Here is a 20,907-nt window from a genome sequence, read left to right on the forward strand (position 1 = left end):
TGAGAATGAAGCCCTGCTCATGTGACGTCACTTTTGTTCACCTGTCGAGTTACTACAAAAACGACCTGAGACGAGCGAACTCTAAATAGGAAGTTGCTTTTCCTGGACTCCAAGGACAGTCTTTCTGTCAGAGCTGATCTCCAGTTTGAGAGTTGTCTGGGGTGGGGGTGGGAAGCTGCAGACTCAGTGAGCTGCAGGGGATTCTTGTAGGATCTAGACGCTTTTGACTTGGCGCATTGGCTATCTTGTTCTTCCCTTACTACCGCCTCCAAACGCCTGGAGTTCCTGCAGGTGACAAGCTGTGAACAGAGTGCTCGAGAGCTGCCTCTCCTATGTCCCTGCCTCAATTGCAGGGAGGCCCTGCATTATGTGTCACCTCCTTCTAGATACCTCCCCTGACCCCTAGGCTGTGTGAGGCCCTTCCCTATGTTCCCACAGCACTCTGGGCTTCCTCAATCATATTATTTATCCCTGAGTCCTGTGATTCTTTGATTATTTCTCTGTCTACCCCAACAGCCGATGAGCTCCATTATGGCAAGAACGGTGTCTTGTTCAGCCTCTCAAACAGTGGCTGGAACATATTGGGAATATCAATAAATGTTTGTTTAACAAGTGCCTGTTGTTCACTTATGCGTCTTCCACAGTTAGCACAGGGTCGGGCACAGAGTGAGAAGAGCAGAGGGCAAAGGGGTGAGCCAGGTCACAGGACAGAGTAAGGAGAGAGTCAGGGAGGGAATAGTCTCAGGACAATGGGCTGCTGAGTGCCCGGTGGGACCACACTTGGCTGGTCTGCTTCCCAGGCTTCGAGGAGCTGTTTGCTTCCCTCCTTCCCTTGGCAGGACCCACGTTACCAGTAGGGAGCCTTGTCTTTAGCCTCTGCTTTCTTCCCAGACATATCTCCATTACAGCGTTGGAGAAGAGGAGAAGGTTTCCTAAGATTCTAGAGATTTAGCAAATCAAGAATGAGCAGATGGCCGGGCGCGGTGGCTCACGCCTGTAATCCTAGCACTCTGGGAGGCCGAGGCTGGTGGATCGCTCGAGGTCAGGAGTTCGAGACCAGCCTGAGCAAGAGCGAGACCCCGTCTCTACCAAAAATAGAAAGAAATTATATGGACAACTAAAAAATATATATACAAAAAATTAGCCGGGCATGGTGGCGCATGCCTGTAGTCCCAGCTACTAGGGAGGCTGAGGCAGTAGGATCGCTTAAGCCCAGGAGTTTGAGGTTGCTGTGAGCTAGACTGACGCCACGGCACTCACTCTAGCCCAGGCAACAGAGCGAGACTCTGTCTCAAAAAAAAAAAAAAAAAAAAAAAAAAAGAATGAGCAGGACTTAAGGGCCCTGCAGAAGTGGACTTGCCTCCTAAAGGAGCATACTTTTTAGGGGCATGCCATTTCTGCTGGGATCACTGATGCGCAAAGTGGGTTAAATGAAACTAGAAAACCCATTTGGAGGATAGCTTTGCTTGGCATAGAGGGGGGTTCCTCCAGCCTCCCAGCCACTTTTGTGTTACTCTGAGCATTATTTTGTTTTTTACTTACCTAAAGGGCACCTGCAGTCTTTGAGCTGGACAGGTCCTTAGAGGGCAATGTGCCCACTCCTCACTGTAGAGCAGATGGTCACAAAGCCTCCTTCCCTTGATGACCCACCTCCTGCTCCTGCCCTCATCACTGGCCCTCCCCAGAGATCACAATGAGTCCCTGCCTGACAGAGCCCGGCCAGCCCAGGCTCCCCCCTCTGCCATCTTCCCCACTACCATCACAGGAGCCCAGTCTGGAAGGACTGGCAGAGGGCAGGGTGACCAGCATCCCTCCAGACAGGGCCCCTACAGCTTGAGCCCAACCCCTTCCCGTGACCTAGCCCAGCCTCCCACCCTCAGTGCCCCTTGATAACTCTGTCTGTGAGTGAGAATGTGCTTCCTGGGTTCATGTTTGCCCTCCTCGGGCTCATACGCTTGGCTTTGCCACACCACATCACTTCCACTCCTTGCCCCCATGACACTGCTGCAGAAATGTGGGCATTGCTTTGTTTTATTTGGGCCCTAAACCTTACTGAAAATACTGAAAAGCACAAAAATGAAAGTAAAAGTCGCACATGACCCAACACTTATGAAGTAAGAGGTGGAAGTCGGTATGCAAGTTACTTCTCCTTTGCTCCCCACTCTTCAGAGAGAAGCATTCTTAGCATTCCCTATCAGCTTTCCTGTGGGTATAAACACACACTCATGCACTCAAACACACACACAAGCACACACACAGACACACGGTCTTGCACACACAGCCACACACACACACAAGCACACACATACCACATATGCACATAAATACTCATCACACTCACACATTAAAACATCAAATAGCCAAGGACTGTTTGGAGCTATGAAAAAAAAATACAAAAAAGCACACATTAAATGGGATCATAGTGTACTAAACTTACGGTCATTATTGTAGTAATATGTCATTTAATAACACGTCTGGGGGAGGTTTGCAGTCAGCACATATCGGCTGGCTGCATTGTTTTTATCTGCTGCATTCCACAGTGTGAATGCACTATATTATTAATTAAAAATAAATTATAAATAAATGCTAATAACATACATAAACAAAAATGAATGAAACATAATCAAATCATAAAGTATAATTTAATTAATATTTTATTACTTCGACGTTGGAGTGTTTCCTCAATTTTTTAAATTGCACAAAGCACATCGCAGTGCAGAGCCCAGCATGCCAGGCTGTGCAGACTGCTAGTGTGTCCTTCCCTGCTCCTTTCTCACGCCTCTCCGCACCGGAGAACAGGACTAGGGTTACCTGGGAGGGGCAGATCAGTGCCTGAAGTGGAGATTCTTCTGTGACCTTCTCCTGTTGGTGAGAACTGAAGAAGGAAGAGCAGCCCGCTGACCAGGAAGCACAGCTCCCCCGAGCCCAGACCGTGGCTTTCCAGCCTGTCTGGACCGCGGGGAGCAGCCCTCGGAAGTGCTGCTGCTGGCTGCTAGGAAGGGAGTGTCCTTAGTAACTTGTGTCAAGTGGCGGTAAGGCAGGACTCAGGGAGTCCTAGGAGAGGTCATGGAGGAGGCCGCGCTGGGCTCCACCCACCTAGGGGAGTGCCGTCCCCAGGTCACACAGCTGGAAACCCCGATGGCTTACGTTCTTACTGGAAACCTTGGATACCGTGGGGGTCTGGACCGTGTTTTTTAAGTCAGATGTGCTGAAACTGCAGTCCCCACTGTGCAATTACCAGAAGGCGAATGGGCCGCAGGCTGATTCCAGAGGCAGAAAACAAATCCAGTGACCAAGGCTTGCTAGAGAGGAGCGTAAAGTGGGCAATGGAGCCTGGGATTGGTGGCCTTTTACGTGCCCCCTGTCCCGCTCAGATTCTGCCGTTGTTTGTAATAATTAGGAGGGGCATAATCAGAGCCATCAAAGTGGCTTGTTTCATGCAATGGAGTGAGGAGAATGCCACTGCTCAGCTGACCTAACCTTCCTCTAATACTTACATCTCCCAGGCAAGTGTCGCCACACCCTGATTTAGTTAGGTGCTGCCCAATGTCCAACCCGCACCACAGTCCGCATCTCGGCAAAGCAGTCACTTCCTCTCAGCCTGGTGTGCGCCATCGTCCCCTGATGCTGCTTCACCCGTGTTCAGGAGCCTGCGGCGGCAGCCACTCTTGTTCAGAAAAGCCTCCTTTCCGCCACACTCCCAAACAGGAAACAGGAGCCCTGATCAGCCCCGTCTGAGCTAAGAATCATACACGCAATCCCCCTTAAGTCATTCTGGTAGTTTCTGCCTCTGCTTCCACCCCCGGAGGGGCTCCCCACACCCCAAGGTGGCACTTTTCCAGTCACTCAACTTTCCTCTTCCTCCTTCCTCCTCTCCAGCCCCTCTCATCTTGGCCACAGTTGCTGAAACAAAAGCTCTTCTGCTTTTAGTAGAGACAGAGGCCATGGAAACCTTACTGTCCTAAACACCCGTAGAATAGGCTTTGGGAAAAGCTCCGTGAGGTGATCCTGTCCTGTATGTGGGAAATGTGTGGGCCTGTTATAAAGTCACCGAGCCTTCCTGAGCCGAGCCAGCGAACAGCAGACGCCCCGGGAGCCCGAGGGAGAGACCCGGCCTGGAGAGCGAGGGTGTCTGCTCCCGGAGACCAGGGGGCTTTCAGCAGGCAGTGTTAGGACTAGGGTTACCGCCACATGGGGCCCAAAGGGGGGAATGGAAAGCAAGAGGTTTCAAATATAAACTTAACATTTTGGAATAAAGGCGCCTCAAAAGAGACCTAAGTAACTGGGCTTCTGCCTTTGCAAACCTAGGTGTTCTAAAGCAGTGATAGTTCAGGTACCAGAGCTGTCAAAATTACCCAGATTTTTTGCCTCTCCCTCCAATTAGACACCAGTTAGCGGCCACAGATTCTGTTAGGATTTGGGGCAACATGGTACTGAGTCTTATTAACTATTTGAATTCTTTAAAAAGGGAAAGTCACAGTGAGTTGGCCTTTAAATAACCTAATTGACAAGGCACTGAATAAACAGCACCCATGCCTGTGGATGGTGGCCCAGACTGCAGAACTCTGCGGCCTCACAAACTATCCAGAACCTTTAGCTGAATGCGAGCACAGGGGAGGGTGGAGAGAGTGATTAGGGATTCCAATGTCTTTCAACTTTATCTCATAAGATCAAAAGACTTAGTGTTTCTCCTAAGACTGGGTCTGTCTCTGTTGCTTGGGCTAGAGTGCACTGATGTGATAATAGCTGAATGCAACCTCCAACTCCTGGGCTCAAGTGATACTCCTGCCTCAGCCTCCTGGGTAGCTGGGACTACAGGTGCACACCACGACGCCCAGCTCATTTTTCTATTTTTGGTAGAGACAGGGATCTCGCTCTTGCTCAGGCTGGTCTCAAACTCCCGAGCTCAAACAATCCGCCCACCTTGATCTCCCAGAGTGCTAGGATTACAGGCTTGAGCCACCGCGCCCGGCTCAAAAGACTTTTATTTTGGACTTTTCTCCCATGTCTTTGAACTTCAACTTGCTAGGAAAATTTTGAACTTTATTGTCTCCTCTGGAAATTCTTTGTGGGAGAGGGTTTATGTTTAGGACATCTTGTATGTTGGACTGTTATTTTTATTGTGAGGAAGGCACAGTCACACCCACAGCCTGGACACCAAGGTCAGCTGAATGGAACCGTCTGCGTGTATTGGGGTAAAATATGATGAAATAATCTGGTTGATCATTTTTTTTCTCACTTGACCTTACTAATTACAGTCTCTGTGTTTTGGAAAGGTTAACTACAGATTTACATGTTCTTTTAATTCTATCGTCTTGTGTTTGGAGTAACCACAAAGAATTTCATAGTTGGAATTGCCCGAAGGTAGGTAAGTATTGGAGTTCCAGGTCCACCAGATACCCCTTCAGGACGATCTTGAGGTGGAGGGTGGGTGGATGTGATTTGGTCTCAGCCAGTCCAGATTCTGGAGTTCAAGGGGATACCTGATGACCTAGTTTTCTTGTGCATGTTGTCCTGGGTTTTTGGTTTTGCTATCCTATTCTCTCTCTTTTTTTGTGGGGTGGGGGAGGTAAGTTATGAATATGCAAAAACAATGTTACGGCCACTGTTGCTACCTTTTCAGAATCTAGAAATTGTATTATTTCTGTATCAGAATAATTAGTAAGGTTGTTTTAACTTTGATACAACAAAGCAGTAAACAATGAGAACTTCTAGGCAAATTGTGACTTAAAGGCATGGATCTAAGTCCTCTCCCCAGATTTCTCCTGAAATGAAAATGAAATATAAATTATAGGGAAAGGCCAGTTCAACAGCTTACTAGGAAACACCATAGGAAACAGCACCAGCCCGGCACCAGAAAATCTGAGGAATTTCTGCCAGCTGTTTTTTAAGAGTAGCACTTCTCAACTTTCTTTGGTGGAGAACCTTCTCTCTGTTTCCCTCTCTCTCTCCAAGCCATCATGGAATGATACTTTAAAAAATACATTAAAATTAGTAGTAAGATTAAGTGAAAATAGATATACCAAATACAATTCCACATTTTTTATTATTAGATTCAGCAGACATGCACTCACTCTGTCTGCCTACACACTCAATTTCTGCACTTATCACAGGCCACGAACAGTTTATGGACCATCATCAATTTGCAGAGCATATTCATTTCCTAGGGCTGTCAGAACAAAATATCACAAACCGTGTGGGCTTAAAACAACAGGAATGCATTCTCGTATAAGTTCTGGAGTCCACTAGTCTAAAATCAAGGTGTTTGCAAGGCCATGCTCGCTCCAAAGGCTCGTAGGGAAACATCCTTCCTTGTCTTTCCTAGCTTCTAGTGGTTGGTGGCATTCCTTGGTGTTCCTTGGCTTTTAGATGCTTAGACACAGCACTCAAATCTTTGTTGTCTCTGTTGTCATATGACCTTCTCCCTGAATGTGTCTGTCTCCAAATTTCCCCTTTTTATGAGGAAATCAAGTTATATTATATTAGAGCCCACCCTAATGACTTCATTTTAACTTGATTACATCTTCGAAGACTCTATTTCCAAATAAGCTCATGTTCACAGGTTCTGGGTGGACATGAACTTTTTTGGGGACACAATTCAACTCACTATATAGACCATCATCATTTTGCAAACGTTACTTTCCATAACCCTCATGTAGAGGGTAGAAGATTGTCGGTGTGGGGACCAGATGTCAGCTCCATGTTCCTGGCTCTTGGTTCCCAGTACTGAAACATGGTTACTGGTACTGAGTCGATGGAGCAAATGAGCAGACCAAGCAGATGCAAGCAGGCAAAGTGCCAAAGTTTATTAAAGAAGCACAGTACATTCTGGAGAAGGAACAAGTATGTCTTCGCAAATGGAGAGAAGACCCTGGGTTTAACAAGATTTCTCCCCTTTATGCTGATTCCCTAATTTTATGTTAAGTGTGTATGGGGGTAATATTCTTGGTTTTTCTTGGGAAGGGGTTGAGAATTCCTGGAATGGCCAGTCCTCCTCTTTTCTATCCCTGTAAGGCAATTTGCGGGGCTTGCCATGGTATTTGTAAACTGTCATGGCCCTGGGGGTATGTGACTTTTTACTATGTTAATGACGGTAGGTCACTTGAGGATACTGTCACCTTACTTATACACATGCTCCAAAGACCCATTTTTGTGGCCTTGATCATATCTCTACTTCATGGCCTCTCTACCTCTTTCTGGTTGGTCAGTCCTTGGAGACCCCCTATCGTAGACCAAACATCTGTTCAGTCCTCAGAATTCCCCCTTGACATGTCATCTGTTCCTTCTTGGCAGCTCCCTCTGGTCAATTTGTTCCTCCTATTGTAGACAAAGCATTTCCTAGTGCCATCTGCACCTCTCCCTCCTTATCCCTACCTAACAAGACTAATTTAAAGGGAGATTTAGCCTGCAGCTCCCTGCATATGAAAGCACAGCTCCTTGGGGAATTATACCCACTAAGTGAGAGGGGCTTCGGCTGGAGGTGAGGTTGGGCTATGTGGCAGCTGGAGAAAGGAGACACAGCTGGCCCCACTTCTGAGAAGTCCATGGGAGTCTTTATTCATGCCTTATACTGGTTGCATTTGGCAGTGCTGGGGAAACAGCTTGGCACTGCCACAACCTGGCTTTCTGAGGGAAAATGTGCCAGCTAGAGGTCAGGGGGAGCTGCCCAATCTCTCTGCTGCCATTATATTGGGCTCTTCACAATTAACCAGGTCTCTTAGCTGGTAAAGTAGAACTACAACGAGTCTAAACTTCTTCTGTCTCTCTTCATCCTGGCTGAAAGACTGGAACACACAGTGTGTGGTGGAGCCCTCTTAACTCCCAGTACTGGCAGACACAGACCTTCTTCTAGAAGGGTGAGTAGGCAGATGTACCAGTTAGGCTTCTATTGGTCAAAAGTAGCAGAAACCAACTCCAACTAGCTCAGAAGACCATGGGAATTTATTTTATGAATACCAGGTTTGGTGAGGGATGGCTGTCTCCCGGAAACCCAGGACAGGACTGCAGGAACAAACTGGAGCCAGAGACTCAGATACCACCAGGACTCCCTCCCTCCCTGTATCTTTCAACCCTGTGAATCTGCTTTGTTTTTCCTTTTCTCTGAAGACAAGTTTCTTCTGCATCTTCCATTGCAATGGTAGCAAACAACTCCCAAATTTACAGGTGATGGTCCAGGTTTGAGTAATTTCAAAATTCCCCAATTATAAAACAACCTCAAGATTCTCTCCATGTTTCAAACATCCACTAAGAGGTAGCCAGAAAAGCCTTGTGGTTGTGGTCTGCATACAGTGCCAGCGAACGAGACAGCGAGAGATGTTGGGAAGGGGGATGTTAGCCAGCGCGTGTGAAGTATGAACTCCTGCACATGACACTGATCTCAAGACACAGTAGTCGGGGGGAGCCCAAGTCTGTCTGACTTTTCTCCACCTTCCCCTGTGGTGTCATCTCAGTGGTGAGAGCTGGCTCAATGCCACCACACCCTCATGCCAGGTCATATCCCAGGCCACTAAAAGGAGCAACAAGAAAGAAGGGACATGGCATAGAAAATTAGCCTAGGAGTGAGAAAATGACTTATTCAAGGTTGACTGACAAATGTAATGCCTTTCTTCCACCTACTCTTTTCATGTTTCCTCTCTAGCCTATGAGCTCTCAGCTCTGGAATGAGCATTTATTAAGTGGTGGCAGCTCTGGAAGTTTCTGCAATTGGGTGCACCTCTAGAGCCTGGCACAGTGTCTGGCGCTTCACAGATGCTAAATAAATAGCTGTCGAATGAATGAAGAAAGCAAATGTGCTAATTTGGCTGTGGGGTTGAAGGACGGTGTCTTTCAGGTCTGAGCATTTATCTCCAGGAAAGGATTTCCAAACAGGACACACACTGAGCACAGGCTTGGGAGAGAGGCCAACTTTTACTAAGTGCCTTCAGGTTCCCTGCAGCTCAAGCTGTTACTTAGTCTTGACTTGCTCTCTCTGCCACGCATAGTAGGAGAGCAATGTGCAGCCCCTCAATGGAAAGAGCCACTTGGCGTGCCTGCCTGGCTCTCCCTTTCCTTCAGTACGTTCTGTTCTGGCCTTCTGCACACCCATCCCATTGAGCGCCATGTGCATCCAATACACACCGTCATCAACAGCATGTGACAGTGCCTCTAGCCTCACAGCCTTGCCCAGACTGATGTGAATTTAAAAAATGTTTGCCAATAGGATGGACAAGAATATCTTTCTTTTATTTTTTCTTTCAAAATTAAAGAAATTAAAATTCTTTTAAAATGAGCGAGGCTGAGCATCTTTTCATGTGTTTATTTGCTTCTGTATTTCTTTTCTTGTGACTTCCTTATTCATATTTATAGCCTATTTTTGATCCGGTTTTTTGGGCTGTCCTAGAAACTCTCTGTTAACAAAATTAGCCCCATCAAATTGTTATGAATATTTTCCCATTTGTCTTTTGCTACACATACATTTTTAATTTTATTCAGATACTTTATCGTTTTTCTTCTCTATGGTTTCTGAGCCCAGAAATATTTTCAGCACTCTCAGAAAATAAAAATATCCACCAGTGTGTTTTTCTAGCAGTTTTAGTGTTTCATTTTTCTATGTTTACTCTTTGATCCACCTGGGATTTATTTTGATGTAAAGAACGATGTAGGGATGCACCTTTGTGTGTGTGAACATGTGTGTGTGTTCAAAATGGAGAGCCAGTTGTCCAAAATGCCATTTATTGAATGTTCCCTTTATCATTTACTAAATTTCTCCTTTATTATGTACTAAATTTCCATATGGATTTAAAAAATCTATATCTGGACTCTTAATCCCATTTTATTGATCAGGCTTCCTATTTCTTCTTCAACACCAAGCTGTTTTCATTATCATATTTAGTTATTATTTGATTCATATTTCCTGACACTTTATTCCACCTAGTTACATACAATGTCCATGGGAAACATGGTGGGGCTGCCCAAGGGCTGTCTCCACCTCTGCACTGGAGGAGAGACAAAAGAGCCAGGCTGGCCTGCACTGCTGATGCTCTCTGTGTTTTTGCTGATGGAATAACCCAGTACATGTCCATACAGGACCATTGTGTTCGATGTCAGTGCCATAAGAGCCATAGGTGGAGACCTTATTTGTGGGAGTAGGAGAATACTGGGCTTTTTTGCTGAAGGATGCCTGTACCTATGAACTTGTTATACATATGCTCTCTCAGTTATTCCTCTGAACAATGAAGTGTGGTAGTTACCGTTATTTGCTCCATGTTAAAGAGGAAAAATCTAAAGCTGAGAGAGGGGTTAAGTATCATAGCTTACTCCAAACCACACAGCCGGGAAGGGGTGGAGCTCAGCTTGGAACTTTGGTGATCTGTTTGGCTCCAGCTCAAGTCCACCGCTTGGTCAAGTCTTGCCCATAGTTTTCCTTCTAAACTAATTCCAATTCTAAGCATTCTAAGCAGACTTAATTCTAAAGCCTAATTCTTTTTTTTTTTATTTCAGCTTACTATGGGGATACAAAAGTTCAGGTTACATACGTTGCCCATGTACCACCCATCCCCCTGAGTCAGAGCTCCAAGCGCACCCATTCCCCAGACAGTGCGCATCGCACTCATCATGTAGTTATACCCCCATCCCCTTCCCCCCACCCCCATCTCCCCGAGTCAGCACCTTCAAGCGTGACCATTCCCCAGATGGTGCACAACACACTCATCATGTAGGCATACACCCATCCCCTCCCCCCACCCCCACCTCAGTCTGATATCCGATTGCTATCATTTCCAAATGTGCATTTAGGTGATGATCAGGGAAACCAATTTTCTGGTGAGTACATGTGATGCTTGTTTTTCCATTCTTGGAATACTTCACTTAATATAATGGGTTCCAACTCTCTCCAGGAGAACCAAAGAGATGTCGTATCACCGTTATTTCTTATAGCTGAGTAGTACTCCATGGTATACATATACCACAATTTACTAATCCATTCATGAATTAATGGGCATTTGGGTTGTTTCCACATCTTTGCAATTGTGAATTGTGCTGCTATAAACATTTGGGTACAGGTGTCTTGTCATAGAATGATTTATGTTCCTTTGGGTAGATGCCCAAAAATGGGATTGTTGGATCGAATGGCACGTCTACTTGAATCTGTCTAAGGTATCTCCATAATGCTTTCCACAGGGGTTGCACTAGTTTGCAGTCCCATCAGCAGGGTATGAGTGTTCCTGTCTCTCCGCATCCACACCAACATGTGTTGTTTTGGGACTTTTTGATAAAGGCCATTCTCACTGGAGTTAAGTGCTATCTCATCGTGGTTTTGATTTGCATTTCCCTGATAATTAGAGATGTTGAGCATTTTTTGATATGTTTGTTAGCCATTCTTATATCTTCTTTTGAAAAATTTCTATTCATGTCGTTTGCCCACTTTTTGATAGGGTTGTTTGATTTTTTCTTGCTGATTTTCCTGAGTTCTAAATAGATTCTTGTTATCAGTCCTTTATCTGATGTGTAGTATGCGAAATTTCTTTCCCATTCTGTAGGTTGTCTATTTACTCTCGTGACTCTTTGGCTGTGCAGAAGCTTTTTAATTTAATCAGGTCCCATTTATTTATTTTTGTTGTTGCTGTGATTGCCTTAGGGGTCTTCTTCATAAATTCTTTGCCTAGGCCAATGTCTGTAAGAGTCTTTCCTACATTTTCTTCTAGAATTCTAATCGTTTCACACCTAAGGTTTAAGTCTGTTATCCACCGTGATTTGATTTTTGTGAGAGGTGAAAGCTGTGGGTCCTGTTTCAGTCTTCTACATGTGGCTATCCAATTTTCCCAGCACCATTTATTGAATAAGGATTCTTGTCCCCAGAATATGTTTTTGTCTGCTTTGTCAAAGATTAGATGGCATATGAGGATGGTTTTATATCTGGATTTTCTGTTCTGTTCCACTGGTCTGTGTCCCTGCACTTGCCCCAATACCAGGCAGTTTTAAGAACCACAGCCTTGTAGTATATTTTGAAGTCTGGCAAATTAATGCCTCCCATTTTGTTTTTATTGCTTAAAATTGCTTTTGCTATATGGCGTCTTCTCTGATTCCATAAATCCATCACAACCAAGTGGGCTTCATCCCAGAGATGCAGGGGTGGTTCAACATACGTAAATCTGTAAATGTAATTCACCACATAAATAGAAGCAAAAATAAAGACCATATGATCATCTCAATAGACGCAGAAAAACCATTTGACAAAATTCAACACCCTTTTATGATAAGAACACTTAACAAAATATGCATAGATGGGACCTACCTAAAAATAATACAAGCCATATATGACAAACCCACAGCCAACATCATACTGAATGGGGAAAAATTGAAAGCATTGCCACTTAGAACTGAAACCAGACAAGGCTGCCCACTGTCCCCATTACTTTTCAACACAGGATTGGAAGTCCTTGCGAGAGCTATCAGGCAAGAGAGCAGAATCAAGGGAGTCCAAATAGGGACAGAAGAGATCAAACTCTCACTCTTTGCTGATGATATGATGTTATATCTGGAAAACCCCAAGGATTCAACCATGAGACTCCTGGAATTGATCAATGAATTCAGTAAAGTCTCAGGTTACAAAATCAATGCACACAAATCAGAGGCATTCATATATGCCAATAACAGTCAAACGGAGAACCACATTAAGGACTCAATACCCTTCAAAATAGCAACAAAGAAAATAAAATATCTAGGAATATATTTAACTAAAGAGGTAAAGGACCTCTATAGGGAGAACTATGAAACACTGAGGAAGGAAATAGCAGAACATGTAAATAGGTGGAAAACCATACCATCCTCGTGGATCAGAAGAATCAACATTGTTAACATGTCAATACTATCCAAAGTAATCTACGGAGATTCAATGCAATCCCTATTAAATTACCAACATCATTTTTCACAGATATAGAAAAAATAATGCCTAATTCTTAACGCCTGCTTCAAAGTGTTTACATTTGGCCTTCTGTTAGTCTGTGATCTCTTGCTGATCTTTCCCTTCCTCACAGCAGTAGCACAGAGCCTGGCATAGAGGAGGTACAAAGTAAATGATCATAGTCAGTCTCATAATTCTCATGTCTGGACAAGAGTCGCTGATTCTTGAAAGTGTCCTGAAACTCAGTTATGGGCAAGGAGTGCAGAAATCCCATGCATTGGGCTGGGAGGCTGCAGCATGAACTTGTTATTTGCTGTAATTATTTGGCTCAAAGAGTTAGTCTGTTTGTTCCACCTGGGACCGCATTTACAAGTTTGGCTGCCGACAACTTCAGTAATACGGTAGGCATACACCTCTAATTGTCTCTCCTGAGGCTCTCTTGCTAAGATCCTTTTGTATTTCCTAAATCTCTCTCTGCTTAATAACGTCAGCAGAGTTAACTCTCAAGTCAACTCTCACCTCTCCAATCCAACTGGAGGTTGAAAAGTCAGGATTACTTTATTGAGCCACATTGTGAGCCACGTGACTCTGGGAAGTATATCTCTCTTCTTACAGTGCGATCTTGCTGGAGATGTGCCAGCTGTGGTGGGCCTTTGTTCCTAGCAAGAGCACTGGACCGTCATACTATTAATACCTATCTTGCCTTCACTGCAGCCCTGAATCACGGGCAATGGGGTAACAGCGGAGGATTGTAGGGCAACTCAGATTCAGAAGACTTTCTTGGCATAGTCCAGGCCTGTGAAGTCCTTGGCAAGTTTGTGTCTAGGGAGATGTTCCTTCTGTCTGTCCCAGGTGGACCTCAGAATCTGGGGAACAACTAGTTAGGAATATTGATAGTTATGGAAAAAGAGTAAAATTTACCCTGCACCCCTGAGAAGAAGAAATACTCACCTCTGTCCACATGTTCATTTTCTACTATACTGCCTGCTTTTTCAGAAGTAGAAGAGAATTACCTATTAAGCATCCAGTCTCTGAAGAAACAATCGGGAAATAATTCATCAACTATTGATATATACAGCTCTTAGGTCCATAAAACTATTTTAATCTCTTACTGTTGAGCTCTTCAAGTCACTAACAATCAACCCTGTTGACCTCTGTCTGAAGGAAAGCACTCTCTGAACAGAGACCAAAGTTATTCCCATCCCCAGGTAGAGAACTGTAAGCCAACACTGTAGGTGCAGCCTTTGTAGGGGCAATTTCAGTAGCTGTAAAAACCAAACATTTGTTCTTGCCCTCTGCATTTGCTGCTCTGAGAGCACTGGGGCAGATCTCCAAGGCCAGTGGCTCTGAAAATATCTAACCCGGAACAAGATGTCAGTCTCTGCTTTGTGCAGACTCCTACAGACTGTACACTTGAGATGCTAGCCCTGTACCCTTCCAGAAATTGAGAGAACCTTGAGAAGAAGGGTGGCTTTTCCCCAAAGGTAACTCCTTCACCTCTGCCCTCTTTATGAGAAAGCTGTAGAAAGGGCTTCTTTGAAATGGCACCTCTTGACAATCCCTGCAAGGCTGGTCCTGAACATGTGGCCCTCTTTGTTTAGAATGAGAGGTACTTTGAAGATCTTTTTTTCATAGCTGTGGACCTTACTCATCAATTCTAGGAAAATAAGAAGGACCCACTTTGGCATTTCATGTCATCATGCCACCTCAATTCTTCTACACCACAGAAATGCTTGTAGATGTATGTAATGGGGATGTGCAAGAATGCCTGTTAAAGCACTCTTGGGACTTGGGAGAATTTTGAATAAAATCCCCAAGTGTCTGGTCAATAGAGCAGTGTTTAAATAAATCACAGTACATCCATATTATGGAACATCATGCAGCTAGGATGGCCCTATTCCACAAGTCTCTCATTCTTCTGAGACCAGAAGGTCACCTGGCTATTTCACATTTTCTTTTCATGATGATGGCAGACATTTAAGAGGGGTGACCATGATGCCTCTTAAGGCCTAGGATCAAATTCGCACTTTGTTACTTTTGTCCACATTCCATTAGCTAAAGGTAGTCACACAGTCAAGCTCAGTATCAGTGGGCAGGGAACCATATCCTGGCACTAGAGGTAGGACCTTCAAAGTCATGTGGCTAAGGATGTGGATGAAGAGGAGGGCTGGGCAGTGCTAGGCCATGGGCAAGGAGACTGGAAACTTTGCCTGTGGTAGATGCATGTGTTGGAGAAAGAAAACACCAAGTATGTAGCCAATTCTACACTATGAGATGTGGGCATAGTGGATGGCTCTGGTTAGCAGTCACCGTCCCCTGTGGGCCCCAGGTGAGTGTGGGCCTTTTTAGTTGTCTACTGGGTTGCTAGACAATAAATACCTCCCTATAGCACACACATCTATCGTTAGACTTCTGGATGTCTGATTTGCAAGGGCTTTCAGGAACATGTCATGTACAAGGCAAGAAACTACCTCGATCCAGGTCATCTATTCGGACTTTGTGGGCAAAGGTGGTGGAGAGAACAAGCTTTGAGGGGAGCGAGGGCAGCATAGATATTCACATTAGACTGGGGTCCTGAGGTTTTTTTTTTTTTTTTTTTTTTTTTTGAGACAGAGTCTCACTCTATTGCCCGGGCTAGAGTGCCGTGGCGTCAGCCTAGCTCACAGCAGCCTCAAACTCCCGGGCTCAAGCAATCCTCCTGCCTCAGCCTCCCGATAGCTGGGAGTACAGGTGCCACCACCAACCCCGGCTAGTTTTTTTTCTATTTTAAGTTGCCCAGCTATTTTTTTCTATTTTTGCTCAGGCTGGTCTCGAACTCCTGGCCTCAAGCCATCCTCCTGCCTGGCCTTTCAGAGTGCTAGGATTACAGGCATGAGCCACCGCACCTGGCATGGTCCTGAGTTTCTAATGCTGCCAATCTCTCTGGTTGTTTCCTCCAGCCATGCGTCACAGCTTATGAGCAAGAATGGAGAAAATAGGTGGTCAGATTAATCTTGGGTTGGGGACTTGTGATTGAAGGTCTAGGGGTGTAGCAATTGTGTTCCCAGTTCCTAAAAATGTGTCTTGATGAGGACCAGGGACAGGGAGAATGAAAGTAATGAAGTTAAAGAACTAAAGTATCAGGAAGTTCTAGTCAGAAAACAATATATTTTCCATTTTATTTTGAGAAAATTTGGAACATAAAAAAAGAAAGTAAAATTTACCTATAATTATGTGATTTTGAAAACAATCTAATAAGTGAAGTCCTGGCCAAGGTCTGGCTCATAGTGGGCCCACTGGATCCACCCAGAGGTCATTTTCCCAGCCCCTGAGTGTATAATTGGAATTGGCACACTTGGTAATTGGAGTAACCCTCACATTGGGTCCTTGACATATGGAGTCAGAGCTTTCACACAGAGGAAGGCCAAGGAGAAGCCTATGAACTGCATCCTGCCCATCCAGGCAGAGACTGAGTCAAAGGCTATGTGACCATCTGGAGGAGGAATGGCCTGAGCTTGGTTTCTGACTAGATTGGCTTGGTATTTGGGTACAAGCACAGAGTAGAAGGCAGCTGCATTCCAGCCACACCCAGGGGTGACCCTCACTCCTGGATAGGAATGCAGAGCTGCAAGTGGTGCACCCCATCCTCCACTTTATGGGGAAGGAGAAGTGGCCCCAGGTGGGACTATCTATCTGTCTATCTGTAAGTTGAATGATATGTTCCCCAGAACCTGTGAATGTGACCTTATTTGTAAAGAGGGTCTTTGCAGATTATTTAAGTTAAGGATATTAAGATGAGGCTGGGCGCGGTGGCTCACGCCTCTAATCCTAGCACTCTGGGAGGCCGAGGCGGACAGATTGTTTGAGCTCAGGAGTTCGAGACCAGCCTGAGCAAGAACGAGACTCTGTGTCTACTAAAAATAGAAAGAAATTATATGGACAACTAAAAATATATACAAAAAAAAAATTAGCTGGGCATGGTGGTGCATGCCTGTAGTCCCAGCTACTCGGGAGGCTGAGGCAGGAGGATCGCTTGAGCCCAGGAGTCTGAGGTTGCTGTGAGCTAGGCTGACACCCCGGCACTCTAGCCTGGTCAACAGAGTGAGACTCTGTCTCAAAAATAAAATAAAATTAAATTAAAATTAAAAAAAGGATATTAAGATGAGGTCATCCTAGCTTATCTAACTAGGCCCTAAGTACAATGACACAAGAGACAGAAGAGGAGAGACACAGAGAGGAGATGGCCACGTGAAGATGAAGGCAGACCCTGGAGTGATACAGCCACAAGGGAGGAACACCTGGAGCCCCTAGAAGGTGGAAGAGGCAGGAGGGATCCTCCCCTAGAGCCTTCAGAAGGAGCATGTCCCTGCTTACACCCAGATTTCAGATTTCCAGTCTCCCGAGCTGTTGTTTTAAGCCACTCAGTTTGTGGTAATTTGTTATGGCAGCTCTGTTTTTTTATACACACAATGCACACACACATAAATAAAATACAGGTAAATATGTATGTATATATGTACTGTATAAAATATGTAATATTTTCATATTATGACATTAATATAATTAACTATATAATTAATTATAATGAATATATTAAATAGAAATAGATGCATAAAAATGTTTCTGGGCAATGCCCAATGGCTTGGTTTTTGACCCGGGCCTGAGGGGAAAGGACTGGAAGATCAGGAGCAAGGAAGAGGTCTAGGGGAGAGGCTTGTGGACGCACATCTGGGAGTGGGCATGAAGTGTGTGCAAACTCCCGGCAGAAAGCATCCACCGTGGAAGAGGCACTGAACAAGGCAGTTGATGTTGGCCACCTTTTGTCCTGAGTGACCCCAGATGGAGCCCCAAGAGTAAAGACTCCCACGTACCAAGGCCGATGCATCTACTACTGCCAACCTTCCAGCAACAGGGACCGACACTGAGTCCCTGCTGTGGCACAATTCCTTGAAGAGACTGACGGGACACACAGTGCCAGCCCACTACACTGGGCCCCTTCCATCCTGAAGCAGCAGGCAGTGTATCCTTATTGGGACAGATGTGACAAATAATACTTTAGATCCATATGTGATGGTTTAAGATGCTCTCTAAGGCATGTTGTGTAAAAAGCAAGGCGCAGGACAGTGACTGTAGCTTGCTGTGCTTGCGCATGACAAGAAAAGGATATCTATTCCTACATGCTTGTATCTGTATGGAATAACTTTGGAAGGATTTGGTTAATGACCTGAGGAGGAGGAATGGAGGTCAAGGGTAAGAGGGAGACATACTTTTCATTGTATATCTTCGAAGTTTATTTTTGCCATATGCACCTGTCACTTCTAAAAAGGTAAAAATTGCAAACCACTCTTGTTTTAAAAGAGAGAAAGCAACGGGAAGGCTCTAGTTGAATGGGAAAGACTAACTGCCCAGGAGAGGGAAGGGTACTCAGCAGTGAAGGCAGGAGATGGAGACCAAGGCAAGGTGCAAAGATGAGCCTTGAGCAGAAATGCACGGGCCTGCAGTGTGGCAGGAGGGAGGAAGCAGAGGTGGGGCAAGTGATGGATGCCAGGCTGATGGGCAAGCCGGCAACCCTGGCTTTTCTCTAAGAAGATCTCGGGATTCTCTCTGTGGTGGGGTGGGGAGAGGAGGGAGTATATGGAACACACGGAGGTACATTAGAAACTTCAGCTGGGTACACAAGACTTTGCTGTGTATCTGAGTCTCCCCGAGAGACCAGGGTCTTCATACCCGTGAGTCCCAAGGCTCGACTATGCGTATGCCCGTGTGTCCCTCTGTACTCAGGGGTCCACCTTTCTCAGCCACAGAGCCTGGCCCTGACAGACATGCCTGAGTACCTGTGGATTCTGAGAGAGAGAGGGACAGAGAGAGATAGAGAGAGAGAGAGGGAGATTATATGTATGTGTGTTCGCAAGTGGGAGTAACTGGTCTGTCGTGTTCGCCGTTTGCCTCGGGGCTCCTTTAAGTCACCTCGCTGTGAGCCCCTTGGTGCAGTTTCGCTCGGGCTAGGGGCCCGGTGCCATTTGTTTACCGCGGGGTTCCTGCATGGGGGTAGGATGGTGTGGTTCCGCCTGGTCAAGGGCGGGGGTGCCACCTGAGATCGGCAAGAGGAGGAACGTCCTCCCCACCAGGAGGTGAGCCAGTATTCCGACAGGAAGAAGATGACAGCCAAGCTGACGACTACCACCACCACCTCACCAGGAACTCTGGAGGCCGGAGAGGTGTGCAGGGAAGGCCAGGAAGGAGATTCTGCCTCCCTTGGGCCTCATGCCCTACCTAGGCTCACGCCTGCCTTCTCCGCTGGAGGCCGGAGGGCAGAGAAGCAGAGACTATGGAGGGAGAACATCTGCCCTCCACAGGGGCTTTTCTGGCTAGCTCAGCCATCCAAGGTGGCATCCCCGTGACGCTTGGCAGTGCTTTCTCCTGCCAGCTTGTACCCCAACACCATGCCCCCACATCTTATCACCTCCTCCACGGTTTCCGAGGGCCTGGAGCCTTCTTCATCTGCGTGAACCGTGTGCGCCAGAAAACATTCCCACTCCATCAAGGTCAGCATTGGGGGCATCCACTGCGTGAGGCTTTCCTTCTCCACCGTGACTTCTTAATGACTGGGTAGGCCTGAGGCCCGTGCCCATCCTCCCAGACATTTGTTTTGCCAGCAAGGCAGTCAAGTCTTGGTGTCAGTGCCCCATCGGTCGTTGCCCATGATTCATATGGGCTGAGCGGCAGCACACCTTGCCTGGCATTGCCTTCTGAGGAAGAGGCTGTTGTCTTGGCGTCCGCTCTGCGTTTGTTCCTTTCTTGCAGGGAGATGTATTCTTGCCTTGTTCCTGGGGAGGTGTGTGCAGGGGTGGGCAATGGCTGGCAGGGGCCATTGCCCACCCTTGTTTTCCCTCGGGGGTGGGAGAGCAGGAGGAGGGACAGGGTTTTGTGTGGCTGCAGGGTGGTGGTGGCCCTGTTCCCCTTGGCTGAGGTTCGGGGGCTGAGTGCACTGGTGGGTAAGCGTTTTCTCTTCGGCCCAGAATGCCTAGTCTTGCCCAGGCCTGCAGACGCGGGCCTGTGCCTGTGGTCCTAGGTAGGCTCTGCTTTCCTGAGCTCTCCTGGGGCCCTCTGGGCCCCTGGCAAGGGTGCCTTCTCCCCAAGGTCAGTCTTGGAGCGGGCCGGTCCCGCTGGCAAAACACCCCCTCCCTCCTTGCACCCTGCTGGGCTGTCAGGTCTTAGCCAGGCACCCCTCTCTGGTCATACTTGCTGTCCCCTGGACTTGCCTGGCTACGCCTTACCTCCTACCCTGAAGAGCAGAGGGGACAGTCTGCAGGCCCTGGCAATGAAGACTGGGCCTCGCAGGCTGAAGGTGGCTCCATGGCGGCATCCAGGAAGCAGCAGCAGCATCCACGGACCGGTCCACCATCGCCACCTCACACCCACCTGCTGGCTGTTTGTGTGAGTCTCCCCCAGAGTCCAAAGTCATCATGCCCCTTACTCGGGAGGTTGGACTGTCCGATTGCCGTGTGCCCCTTGTACTCACGGGTTTCTCTTTGCCCACCGTGGAGCCTGGCCCTCTCAGGAACTGCCTGAGTTTCTTAGGCTTTGGAGAGAGAGAGAGAGAGAGAGAGAGAGGTGATATGTATATGTGTTGGCAGGTGCGAGCCACTGGTTTGCCTCAGGGCTCCTTGAAGTCACCTTTCCTCGTGTTGAGCCCCTTGGTGCACTTCTGCTCGGGCTAGAAAGTCCAGTGCCATTCGTTTTCTGTGGAGTTCCTGCTAGGGAGTTGGATGGTCTGGTTCCGTCGCGGAGATGGGGCGCCACCTGGCAATGGCAAGAGTAGGAACGTCCTCCCTGCCAGGAGGTGAGCCAGCTTTCCCATGCGAAGCAGACGACAGCCAAGCCAATGACGATGACCAGCACTTCAACAGGAATTCTGGATGCCAGGGAGAGCTGTGCAGGGAACGCCCATTAGGAGATTCTGCCTCCCTTTGGCCTCATGCCCTACCTAGGCTCATGCCTACCTTCTCCGATGGAGGCCAGAAGGCAGAGAAGCAGAGACTCTGGAC

Source organism: Eulemur rufifrons, chromosome 30 (genome assembly GCF_041146395.1).
Source record: "Eulemur rufifrons isolate Redbay chromosome 30, OSU_ERuf_1, whole genome shotgun sequence".
In the NCBI taxonomy this organism is placed as follows: Eukaryota; Metazoa; Chordata; class Mammalia; order Primates; family Lemuridae; genus Eulemur; species Eulemur rufifrons.